This window comes from Cavia porcellus, unplaced genomic scaffold, assembly GCF_034190915.1.
Source record: "Cavia porcellus strain 051 isolate PalLab524CR breed Dunkin Hartley unplaced genomic scaffold, mCavPor4.1 scaffold_27, whole genome shotgun sequence".
Classification (NCBI taxonomy): Eukaryota; Metazoa; Chordata; class Mammalia; order Rodentia; family Caviidae; genus Cavia; species Cavia porcellus.
This window is the reverse complement of record NW_026947510.1, coordinates 48,789,467-48,802,087: the sequence shown is the minus strand read 5'-3', so window position 1 is coordinate 48,802,087 and position 12,621 is coordinate 48,789,467. Positions and strand designations below refer to the sequence as shown.

The 12,621-nt window shown below is 34.3% G+C and overlaps 1 protein-coding gene across 8 annotated transcripts in view; it reads left to right on the top strand.

Annotated features, from left to right (window-relative positions):
• The window catches only part of Sox5 (SRY-box transcription factor 5), a 921,295-nt gene that overhangs the window by 164,187 nt on the left and 744,487 nt on the right, over positions 1 to 12,621 (top strand). For all 8 annotated transcript variants that reach the window (XM_063238388.1, XM_063238384.1, XM_063238383.1 and 5 more), the window contains one exon: positions 8,211 to 8,287. The gene's annotated coding sequence lies outside the window, so the exon portion shown is untranslated. The remainder of the gene's footprint in view (positions 1 to 8,210; positions 8,288 to 12,621) is intronic.

Below are 12,621 nucleotides of genomic sequence, written 5' to 3'. Positions count from 1 at the left end.
CAGCACACTTCTTGGAGTAACTACAATATCAAAACATCGCTTTTTTGGTAATTTTTATTTTTATTAGTACATATTTGTAGTAAATAATGATTATATTTACCAAGTAGACTTGATACACGCACATAATACTGTAATCACCCAAGTCTCATCTAGCACCTCTGTCTCTTTCTCCTCATGTTGTATATTCTCTTACCATAATTGACAAATCAGTTAACTTCTTTGTATGTGCATTGATGAATTTGGAAGATATAGGTCTGTGAGAAATTACCATCTCCTTGAGGTAGAAGTGTAACGGCAGGTTAGAATGTTTGAAGTGATGTAGGATAACCTTTTAATGTAATTAGTATAATGCTCTGAAAGATCAGTTGACTTGTCCAAGGATACTAAACTACTAGCAGAGCAGAGACACGAAGCCCAGAGTCCAGCCAGTTTCCATATGACTTTGCTGCCTCCCTGTGTGCCTTGCCTTGTCCTCGTCTGATAGAAAAACAGGAAAGTTCTTGGAGTATGTAAAAGGAACCCCAGTGCACATCTTAAGGGTTTAAATTAGGCAAGTTGCCATAGTACTGCAGATTTATTGCCATTCAAGATTTTAGGTCATGTATCTTTTTGGCAGACTTCATAAGAGCACACTTGGAAAGATGCTTTAGGTTGGTGGGAAGTACAAGTGGTCACGTCTTTTCTCCACTCTTAAAAAATTGATGTCATTTATTCCTTTTGTGTGTTGAATGACGTGACATAATTTTCAATGGTATTGGGATAAGTGCATCTAGTATGTTTAAAGAAGTTAAAAAGAAAAGATTTACAGCAGTTTATAATGGGAAATACCTGATAAAACATTATAATAAATTTTGATACACATATATGAGATTGAATTTGTCTACTTTAGTGTACAAGGAAAAATGTAGCTATACTCAAAATGTACCCTTCAACACAAACCCAGTCTTGTCTTTAAAATCTTTTATTGTCATTTTAGTTAAATAGATAACCAATGTCTTATTTAACTAAATTTTTAATACTTTTGACATTTTGGACAACTTCCCAGAGTCAAATTTTAAAAGAAATTTTTTTTATCTCAAATTGACATTGGGATTTTCTTGAAGTCCCCTGAGAAATCTCAGAAGATTTACCTTTTACCTTGTGAAAGAGATATTAAGCTCATCAGGCTTATTTGAATAGGGGAAGATAATCAGGCTTCCTCTATTATTACAGGGAAGCATTTTCAAATAAAGTGTTATTTAACTTTTAAAATATTATTTATGTATAGTATATGGCACCAGTAGAAATGTTTTGAAAATTGTGCAAAGTTCATACAAATTTGTCAATATCTCCCTATTCATAATATATCTGGGATAATATTACTGTTATTTCAGCTATTTATCCTAAAATGTTTTATGTCACAGAAATAACAAATTTCCTCATCCAATAAACTCTAAAGTCTTTAGCCACAGGCAAAAAAAAAAAAAAAAAAAAAAAAAAAAAAAAAAAATCTCCAGAGCTCCCATCCTACTGAACAGGTGGAAAAGCAGAAAACTCCTAAATGTCAGGAGTACTTCAACAGGGTGACAAACATGTAGACTGTCAAAGGTAATTTGGTGCTGCTGTCAAGTGTCAACTCTGCACTTCCATGACCTCCAGACTGAGGCCTTGACTTTGGAGTTTACTAATTGTTCCTGTATATAAAAATCAGCATGTATCATTATTTATTTGAAATATCACTGTTCCATCTTATTGTCCCTCCCTAAATCTTAGAAAGATTTAGTATTCTAAGCTGTGGATGAAAATAGGCTTCAGATTTCAGGGGGGGAAATCTTCCTGGAGCCCCTGTTTGTTGGTGAGAGTTCTCATAGCACTGATTTCCTGCTTACATACCGGAGTGTCAACATGGCGCCACTCCAAGGACTGATAATCAACAAAGTATTAGGGAGAGGAAGAATTACCATCACATATACTAAAGCCTGTTGGGTCCCACAGGTGATTCCATGGAATTGTCCATAGCAGTTTCTAATCTAAACTGAGAATACTCTCCCTTCACTATGTGTGTATTCTGAACAGATGCTTCTTGACTTATGATGGATTTAGCTGCATATAAATCCAACGTAAGTTATCAACTCAAATATACATTTAATACATGTTACTAAGTGAATATTAGCCTTAATCATGATCAGAACACTTACATTATTCTGAAGTTGGGCAAGATCAACTAACACACAAAGTCCAATTTATAACTGTGTTATAACATGTTGAAAACTGTGCTGAAAGCAAAACACAGAGTGTATAGGTATGCTTTTGCATAATCAAAACTTGAAAAAGCATAAATCCAACTATACTAAGTTGGGAAAGGTCTGCATATTATGGACAGACTGTAAGGGATTTGGTCCAACTTGAAGACTTAGCTATTCACAGCTGTTTATTGATTTGAGGAGTTTGGGGTACACTTTTTTCTAAATTTTATCCCTATATTTTGCTTATGAAAGATGCAGCTATGCAACTCCATGGAATTTTAATAAATTTTGATAAATTTTAGATGATTAGGATCAGAGTTTTATGAGGGATATAGAGAAGATACACTTTGTGTTGTCGGATAGAATAAATAATGGCTCACCAGAGAACTGAAGGATGAGTTTATACTTAAAGATTAATCATGGTTTTTCTAACTGAGTTGGAAGAGAATCATACTTTTGAAAGAGAAAACTCACTGAGAAAAAGGATGTAGTCAGTCTTATTCACCATCATATTTTTGTCACCTGGCATAAAATTTAGCATATCGTGTACCTTAAGTATTTACTACATCAGTAAATGGATGACTTACCTTGAAAATCATTGAAATTGAATATTTTTAAGTAGCATTTCAATCTGATAAAGTTTGTGCTTTGTAAAATGATACAGTAGTATTGTAGTAAATACAAAAGAATTGAGACAAGCTACTGTAGAAACATTTCTATAAAAGCTCTGGGGATAGATCCATTTTAAGTGATCCCCAACCTCATTCCAAATACTCAACTATTAGATGTATTCTGCACTGGACATGTGATATTTTATCAAATTTGCCTTTGGAAGGAATAACTAGTGCCTACTTCATCCCATGGAAAGACCTGAGAAAAGTTGGAAGTAACTTACTGCCTATTGGAGAATGCTTTCTCAACGCCACAAAGGAGGTGGAGCACTGAGTTTTCCAACTGATCAAACATATAAGCAGTAAATACAAACTAGTACTTTATTTTGCTTTTCTTGTTAAGAGTAGGGCCATGAATTGTCAATATTGGGAGTAATAATCTGGGGTCTACACAGTGAATTCAAAATAGCACACAAATGATTGTTTCCGAGTGAAACTGGAGAGAAGTCAGTAAAAGACTTGCAATCTCCCATGTCCCTGTGTAACAGATGATACTTACTGGCTCATGGTTCTTCAGGTTGGGAGTCTAAGAGTGCTTTACTGTGTTCTCTGCTCAGGGCATCACAAAGCTGGTATTAAGGGTGGCCAGCACGAATTTTTTTAGAGCATCGCCTTATTATTACATTTTAGATATACATAGGGTAATATTCATCATAGGGAATCTATACCTGTACGTAATGTATCTTGGTTCTTCTTTTTATCCATTCCCCTCCTATCCCTTTAACCCTTCTTATCCTTCTTATTTACAAAAGTTTGTTTCTATTTCTTTCTTTTTAGTCTCCTTTTTTCTTGTTCCTTTCTTTCTATCTCCCCATTCACTTGTTCCCCTTCACATTTGACTAATTTCTGTCCACTTCACAATATCTATTACATATTTTTGTCCTTATTTAAGCTTTCTACTTCTCACATTAGAGAATCAGTGCAGTATTTAAGCATGTGTTCAATTTATTTCACTTGAAAGTATGATCTCAAGGTGCATTCATTTAGCTAGAAATGTCTCAGCTTATCTTTAACAGAGTAGTATTCTATTCATTTATCTGTCTATCTATCTATCTATCTCTCTATCTGTCTATCTCCACACCTTCTTTGTCCATTCATCAGTTGTTGAGCATTTGGGCTGTTTCTAAGACTTAACCTACTATAAACTCTGCTGCTATAAGCATAGGTGTACATGTATTGCTATAATGTGATGCCTTAATTCTTTTGGAAGGTACCAAAAAGGGGAATAACTGGGTCAAATGTAACTTCAAGTTTTAGTTTTGCAGGATGTCTACACTGATTTCTCCAGTGGTTGGAACATCTACATGGCTACCAACAGTGGAAAAGAGTTTCTTCTGCACAGCTCCACCAGCATTTGTATTAGTTGATTTTTTTTTTTTTTGTCTTTTTCATTTTTATCGGTACCGGGGATCGAACTCACGACCGCCTGCTTGAAGGCAGGTACTTATGCCGCTGAGCTAAACCCCCAGCCCCTAGTTGATTTTTTGATGATAGCCATTCTTTCTGGAGTGAGATGGAATGTCAACATTGTTTTAATTTGCTTCTCTGTAATGACAGTGATGTTGAGCATTTTTCATATATTTATTTGTTGTTTCTACTTCTTAATGTAGGAAGTGTCTATTATTTCACATGCCCCCCTTTTTTAATTTTAAAGAGGGAAAAATGAAACAAAACAGAAAAAGACAAGAAAAACAAGAAACAAAGAGACAAAAAACAACAATAACAAAAACTAAAACAATAGCAATACAGGCTTTTAAAACAAGATAGGAATTTAACAATGCTGGTTGTTTTGCATAGTTCTTTTCAAAAGAGTTGTTCAAATTACCAGATATAGACATGCAAAATTGATCGAATCATATGAGTATTAAGTGTTCCGTTCCAAGAACTAATAGAATTAGTAGCACAATCATTTTAGCTATCCTTATGTCCAATTTTGGTTTGGTTCTTTAGAATTACATGTAGGAGCCAGGTGTAGTGGCTCATGCCTGTAATCCCAGCACTTGGGTAGCTGCGGTGGCAGGATCGTTGCGAGTTTGAGACCTGCCTGGGCTACAAAGTGAGCTCAAGGCCAGCCTGAACTGCATAGTGAGACCCCATCTCAAAAAAGAAAAAAAAAAAAAAATTACATATAGGAGGTCTGATTTTTTTGAGTTCTTTATAGATTCTTGATATTAGTCCTTCTTCTGAGGAACAGTTGCCAAAGATACTTTTTTCCACAATGGGGTTGTCTCTTCACCCCTGTTGGTTTCTTATGCTGGGCAAAAGCTTTTTAATAAGATGAATCCCAGTTGTTGATTTTTTGTGATATTTCCTGTTTTATTGGAGTTTTATACATAAAGCCTTTTCCTATATCAGTGTCTTCAAGGGTTCAACTTGTTTTCTCTTCCAACAGATTTAGTGTTTCTGTTTTAATATTTAGATCTTTAATCCTTTTCTATTTTAGGTTTAGTGCATGGTGAAAGATATGAGTCTAGTTTTGTCTCTGGCGTATGGGAAGCCAGTTTTTCTAGCATCATTTATTGAAGAGGCCACCTTTCTTCTAGTGATGGTGTTTGTCTCCATTGAAGATAAGGTGGCTGAGTGTGTTTGGAGTTGTTTCTGCATCTTTTAATCTGTTTACCCCACAACTGTTTTGTTTGTTTTTATTTTTTCCAGTTCCATGCTGTTTTTGTCAGGGATTGTGATGCTCCCTGCTTTGTCTTTGTTGCCAAGAATTGCTTTTACTATTCTAGGTATCTTCAGGTTCCAAATGTATTTTAGGATTGTTTTCTGTCATTCTGTGAGGTGTGCTGTTAGTATTTTGATTAAGATTGTACTAAAGCTGTATAACAATTTTGGAAATATGTCCATTTTTACTATAATGGTTCTTCCTACCCAAGAAAAAGGTTTTCTTTCCATCTTCCCATATCCCCTTAACCTCTTTTTTCAGAGTACTATAGTTTTCAATGTAAAATTCTTTTATTTCCTTCACTAGATTTATTCCGAGGTACTTGATTTTACTAGATAGTACAGTAAGAAGTGTTATTTTCCTTAATTTTTCAGTGAGTTTGTTATTTGTGTACAGGAATGCTATTGATTTTTGAGTGTGGACTTTGTATCTAGCTATACTACTGAATCTGGTATTAAATCTAGAAGTCTTTGGTGGAGTTTAGAATCTTCTCTATGGAGTATCATGTCATTTGCAGTGATGTGATAACTTCTTTTTTTCCTGTTCTTATTCCTTTTGTTTCTTTCTCTTGTCTAATTGCTGTAACTAAATTACCAGAACTATACTAAATAACAGGTGATAGTGGGCATCTTTTTCTTGTTCCTGATTTTAGATTAAAAACTTTCAGTTTTTGTCCATTTAATGTGATGTTGCTCATTGATTTGTGATAGATGGCTTTTATAAGATTGAGATAAAGAGCATCTATTTTTCTGTCCAGTTGCTATCGTGAATGGGTGGTGGACTTTGTCACATTATTTTTCTGCATCTTTTAAGATTATCATACAACTTTTGTCCTTGGCTCTGTTGATACAGTGTATTACATTTATTGATTTATATATGTTGAACTATCCTGAATTCATGGGATGAATCCTACTTGATCATGCTGTATAATCTTCTTGCTGATTTGGTGCATTGTTTCCTAATATCTTATTGAGAATTTTTTATACCTGTGTTCATTAGGAAGCTTCAGCCTGAATTCTTATTTTTAGACTCTGAGAGAAAAGTCTGTTTACAGATTAATCTTTTTTTTTTTTAATTGAATTTAGCTTTTTGTTGTTGTCAAAGTGAGGTCCTCTTTTCTTTCCTGGCTATAAGATCCTATAGTTTCTAGAAGTTACCTTTATTTCTACCTTGTGACTTTTAGATCCCCAACACAAGTGTATTGAGCCCTTCACACACTTGAAATCTGCTTTTAGCCTTAAGACTAAGATTTAAAAGAGGTATATGATCAGGTTAGGCTTACTCAGAAAATCTGTCTTAAAGTCAACAGTGTTACATAATATACCTACTCATGAGAGAAGAATCATTTATCTTATTTATGTTTCTGGCAATTATGCAGAGCATATTCTCCAGTGGAGAGGAGTTTGGGGACCATTTTAAAATTTTACTTAGTAAAATTATTTATAATATGCTTATTTAAAATACAAGGTATAAACAGTCTTGCATAAAGCAACTGAGTAACATGAATTTAATGTTTTGAAAATCAATATAAAGTTAATGTAGTTATTTTTTTAATATCTGACTTCAATAGTCAGATTACTAATCTTCAGAAATTTTACTTGTATGCAATCCATTCATTTTGAAATATCTCCACCCGTTACAGTATTTTCGAAGGTTTTTGAAACTTATTATACACCCAGTTTCTTACAAGGAAATTAAAATTAGCCAGATAAAGAAATTATAAGGCAGAGTCTGGAGTGTACCCAGCACACAGCCTCCAATGTTGTGCAATGTTGTATTCTTGACATCAGTGTGTTATAATATGCGCAGAACACTGTTAACCAGAGGTGCTCATTTGAGCAGAGTTGAGACTTGATCATGTAGAATACACATAGCCAACCTTTAGCCTCAAGCCTCTTCTGGATGTTGGTGTGTAGTTTCCAGCCCCTCATTGAGGCAAAACAGATACTGCATAGCCCAAAGGCCCAGTCACAAGTCACATCATTATCTATAGATTGGACAATGGCTCTAGGCAAACAAAGACACTCCTATGACATTTTGAATTCCAGGACATTACTTCCTAGTAGCTGGAAGCAAAGGCCCATCTCTCTGTGGGCAAGGTTAATTCTTCACCACATTAAAGGGATGGGAGAGAAAGAGGAATGAAAACAAATAATAATTATCATTTATCAACAGAATACTGTGCTAGCATGCTAAGCCATGTCTCCTTTAATCTTTTCAACATTATTAGAAAGATTTCACAATTATCTTTATTTTATAGACAGTTTGATCTAGCAAAACTAAGTAATTTACCCAAGACTATATGAATAAGAAGTTGCAGAACCAGGATTTGGAGTTCTATTAAGCCTAACTCCAAAGGACATGATCTCAAACACTTGACTGCATTGGGTCCACCAAATTTAAAGGTCCATAATGAAGCATCATATGAATTTAGCAGCGATTATTCTTGAGACCTGAATTTAAAAATAAAGTTGTTATTCACATTTATAAGAATATACACCACTACTTTAATAACATAGGGTATAGGTGAAGAAAGTTGATGTGTAGAATGGATCTTTCTTTGAATTTGTACCTTCCAAATGGATCCCAATCAGCACTGTATCACTTAATTTTCAAATAAATTGTGGGATATGTGTTACATTCTAGGTGCTGTGCTGGCCACTGGTGACCCAAAGATGATGAAAAATATGTTTCTGCTCACAAGGAGTTAGCGATCCACTGGGGTATGTAAAACACTTATTTTTAATACTATGTTTGTGTTGAGCAGAACATAGAGATCTTTGTACATAATCAATACTTTATTCATGAATCTTGCCAATATTTGACATTTTTGACTAAATTAGCTAATGTTAAAGAAAGTTAAATATTTTGCAGATTGTTGTTCATATAACCATATTAACATTTAAACTTTTTGAGGTTCAAGTTTTTAGTGGATTTTATAAAAATATGATAGATTTTGCAAGAAGCAAAACTAATTTTAAAAACCACTTGTGTGTATGTGGTGACAAATCAACAGCAACTGAGAATGCCACCCAAATGCGTCAGAGAGAGCAGCAGTGTACATTTCTTCTGTAAACTGGCTGCATTGCTTTTTATTGATTTAGTAATGATTATCTTTTATATTTTCTACTTCATCCTTTTTTCTTGGCAAGTGAAGTCTATACTACAGTAAAATACGTCTTGTGTTTAATGTTAATTTTAAGTAAAACTTTTTACAATGATAACCTCAGTTGCAAACAGTTGGGCTTACAACCAGGAGTGTTTGGCAACATGTTGTTTTTATTTACAAATTCTGCTTCAGGTGACGAACATGACCGCTCTATCTTTCCTGCACCCACACAAATGTAGCCATTTTTCCCAAAATTATACAACAAATTAAGTTGATAACTGAAATACCACTGTGTTTTATTTGCAGCATGATAAAAATTATAATAGCTTCCAATAGTGAATGGCTATAAGAAACTGTACAAGAAAGCTGGGAGCAATCCTGAAGAAAGATAAGAAGTCAGGGTGGTAAATATAAATAAGAAATAGTTTCTCCGGTGGTATTTTACATATTTTGTATAGCTTTTAATAGTATAGTATTAGAGTAGGATTAGAAAATAAAATTCACAAATTTAAGTTAGAGTTGATGTTCAATAGTTAATAATGATGCTATGTGACCCTAACAATTATATATTTGGACTTATTTAATAAGTGTATAAACACACTACCTAGATTGAGCACCATAATTGCTGAACGCACAATTCTGATCATTTTAAGCTGCTAGAAAACCAGGAAAAAACACGCCTCTTTTCTTGGCAGTATGATTTTAATTTTTAAAAGCATTTAATTTCACAAACCATATCCATCACCATTGCATAGATAAATGTTGTGGCAATTTTTTGAATGACTCTCTTGATTCCCTAAAGAAATTATGGATACACTATAAATTTATAAATGAAAGGCCATTCATCAGAGTTATAAATATGAGTGGTTCCTGTACTGAAGCCTAGGTAAACTTTAAGTGGTTTAATATCTATTGGTTTTTGTGAACAGTTACCACTGAAAGAGAATATAGATATTGCATTCTTACATGGTGTCATAACATTGGCAATGTGGTGAGAACAACATGCAATATTTTTTGAAGAGCATGGCATTTTTTTGAATTACTGCTGGCAATAGAACATAAATCAGCTTTAATGATGGATATTCCAAGGCTGTTTATTAATCTATTCACTTAATCTAAAATACTCAGTCTTGGCATTTATAGAGCCTGTTCAAAGGAAATGGCAAGTGTTCTAAACCTCAGCAGTTACTTTTAGGGACCCATAATTATGTCAGCCAAGTCTGGTTGGAATTGAGATCAGAATGCATAAAAATCTATTCCTATTAATATATGCTAAAGATATTTGTTTAGCCGAAATATATTTTCCTGTGTGAGTCTAAACAAAATCTCAATTTGTTATGCTGTTAATGACACTTACTGCATTGCTCTCTATTAGAATCTTGTTTTAAAATTCTACTTTTCTTTGTCCCTGTCTGCTTTCCTCCTTCCCTCCTAATGTATCCTTTTCTCTCAATTGGAAAATAATCCTACATTATGTAAACTTTGGAAAGGTCTGGAAAACTGAAAAAATTTCCTATAATGAATGAAGAAATAGCACATGACATGTGATTTTGACAATGTATACTGGGATTGAAACAGGTAGGATATACAGAAGTGAAGAACACAGAGAGAGGAATATTACATAGACTGTGTCAGGGAAAACCAGTAACAAGCAGAAGAATTCAGTTGTATAAATATGGGGTAAGACGGAATGAAGATGTGGGCATGTGGGCATGCTATGTATTATTCCATAGAAAAGTCTAGGCATAAAACCTACTTCTTTTAAAATAATATAAACAAGATTAAATTTTTATAGCTGTTAGCTACCGTGAATTTAGCATCAGTCTTTGGGTTTATTGGTAGTAAGATGGCAGTCGCGTTTCTGAGATATATATCATTCTCTCAGGTTTCCGATGAACCTGAAAAAGAGTTTGTTTCCCAGAAGCTGTATCGACAGCCTCTTTATACTATTTCATTCTGATTAGGTCGTGGACCAATCCTGTGTACCTCTCTTGGAACGCAGATTAGGATTGGTTTCATCTTTTCCATGGAGTCGGCACTGGGATTGTATCTCAGGGAGATGAGGTTAATTGAAAGAGGCTGTATAGATGCCAGATAGTGAAAAGTGTACTTTGCTGCCAGGACAATCACAGTGCGTACACACAGTCAGCCTGTCATATCTGTGACTCTTGTGTTTCAGATTCAACTGTGCATGACTAATATTTGAAAAAAGTTTCAGAAAGTTCCAGTACACAAAATTTGATGTTGCCACATGCCGTGTATTACTCTGAATCCACACATACTAAGTGATGCACAGCATTGTATGAGGTACTGCAATTAATCTAGAAATGATCTAAGGTAAATGAGAGGATGTGTTAGGTCAGACACAAATACTACGCTGTTTTCTATTAGGGACTTGACTTTCTGTGAATTTTGCTTTCTTGGGAGATCTTGGAACCAGTTATCACGGGATACAAAGAAAAGACTTTCCAAGTGAAATTTCGGGTACAATTCTAGAAACTTACAGATTTCTAGCAACCCCTACGTTTGAGGTTAAGAAAATCTAAAACTATTAACTAGACAAGAGGAAGGGTGAGTGTCAGGAAAGATAATAGGGAAGCTGGGTATGAACCAAGTAGTACCGTGGGACCTCCGAAAATGTGAAACTAGAAGGGAAGCTGTGGTAGGAGGTGAGGGCGTTAAAAATGTGTGGTACGTGAATCTGCACAAATGTGTGGTGAAACAAAAGAGTAGTGAAAAATGATACCAAAACAGTGGCTTCAAAAAGGAAAAATGTAAGGGCCAGGGATTTAGCTCAGCAGCAATAAGCGCCTGCCTGATGAGGTCATGAGTTCAATCCCAGTCCAAAAAAAAAAAAAGCAAAAAACAAACAACAATAACAACAGCAACAAAAAACTCAGTGGTTTCTACAATAAATGAAAAACAGCCTTGGTACCTGTAGCCATCCAGAATAATGAATTGTTACTGGGATTATTTTTTTTGGAATAATATGATTACATTAGTTTATAATGTATAATAAGTAGCTAAAGTAATAGAATCCAAATTAAGACTCAAAGAAGTCACAGTTTCTTTTTAGCTAAAGTAGAAATCAGTGGTTTAGCCTGAAAGTGTTTCTTTTACTATTATTCTGTGCAAAAAAAAAAAAAAGAAAAGAAAAGAAAAGAAAACTTTTATTCAAGGTAAGAAGTTTATACTGGCAACTTAGGAAAAGTTAAATATTAAATGCTTTTCTCAATGCTGATTTAATGGCTGTTGTTGGAATAGGAACCTGTCTGTATACATCCAGGAATCCTTCAATTTAATGCAGTTAAAAAAGTATTGGTCAGGGTATGAAAGTAATTTGTAAAGGGAACACATTTCCTGAAATTTTCCTTTTAGCTATATTTTGTTTTGGGGCCCTTGGAGAAGTCAGTTATTTTCTTTAATTTTTAACTGAGAAATTTAGAGAAAATTGATAGAATATGTCTTTTTTTTTATTGGTACCAGGGATCAAACTCACGACAGCCTGCTTGCAAGGCAGGTGCTTATGCCGCTGAGCTAAATCCCCAGCCCAATATATGTCAATAACAGGAAAATATGAGTACTTTTTAAATGCTTAAGCAGTGATTGTATATTTTTGCTACTTCAGGAAGAAAACAACCTTTTAGCAAGGTGGAGACTAGTACTCCCTGAATTTTATAAAAAATTCCTATAAATACCTCAGTTTATTAATAAGAAGAGTTAGCCTGGAGTTTTAAATTGCTTCACTGGGTACAAGAAGAATTTTTCTTCTGCAAAGCAAAATGAAAGAAATTCTATATTTTCTTGCTTTCTCTTTCTTTCTTTCTTGCTTGCTTGCTTGCTTGCTTGCTTGCTTGCTTGCTTTGTCTTTTTGAGACAGGGTTTCACTATGCTGTTTAGTTTAGACTGTCCTTGAACTCAGTTTGTAACCCAAACTGGCCTCAAGGA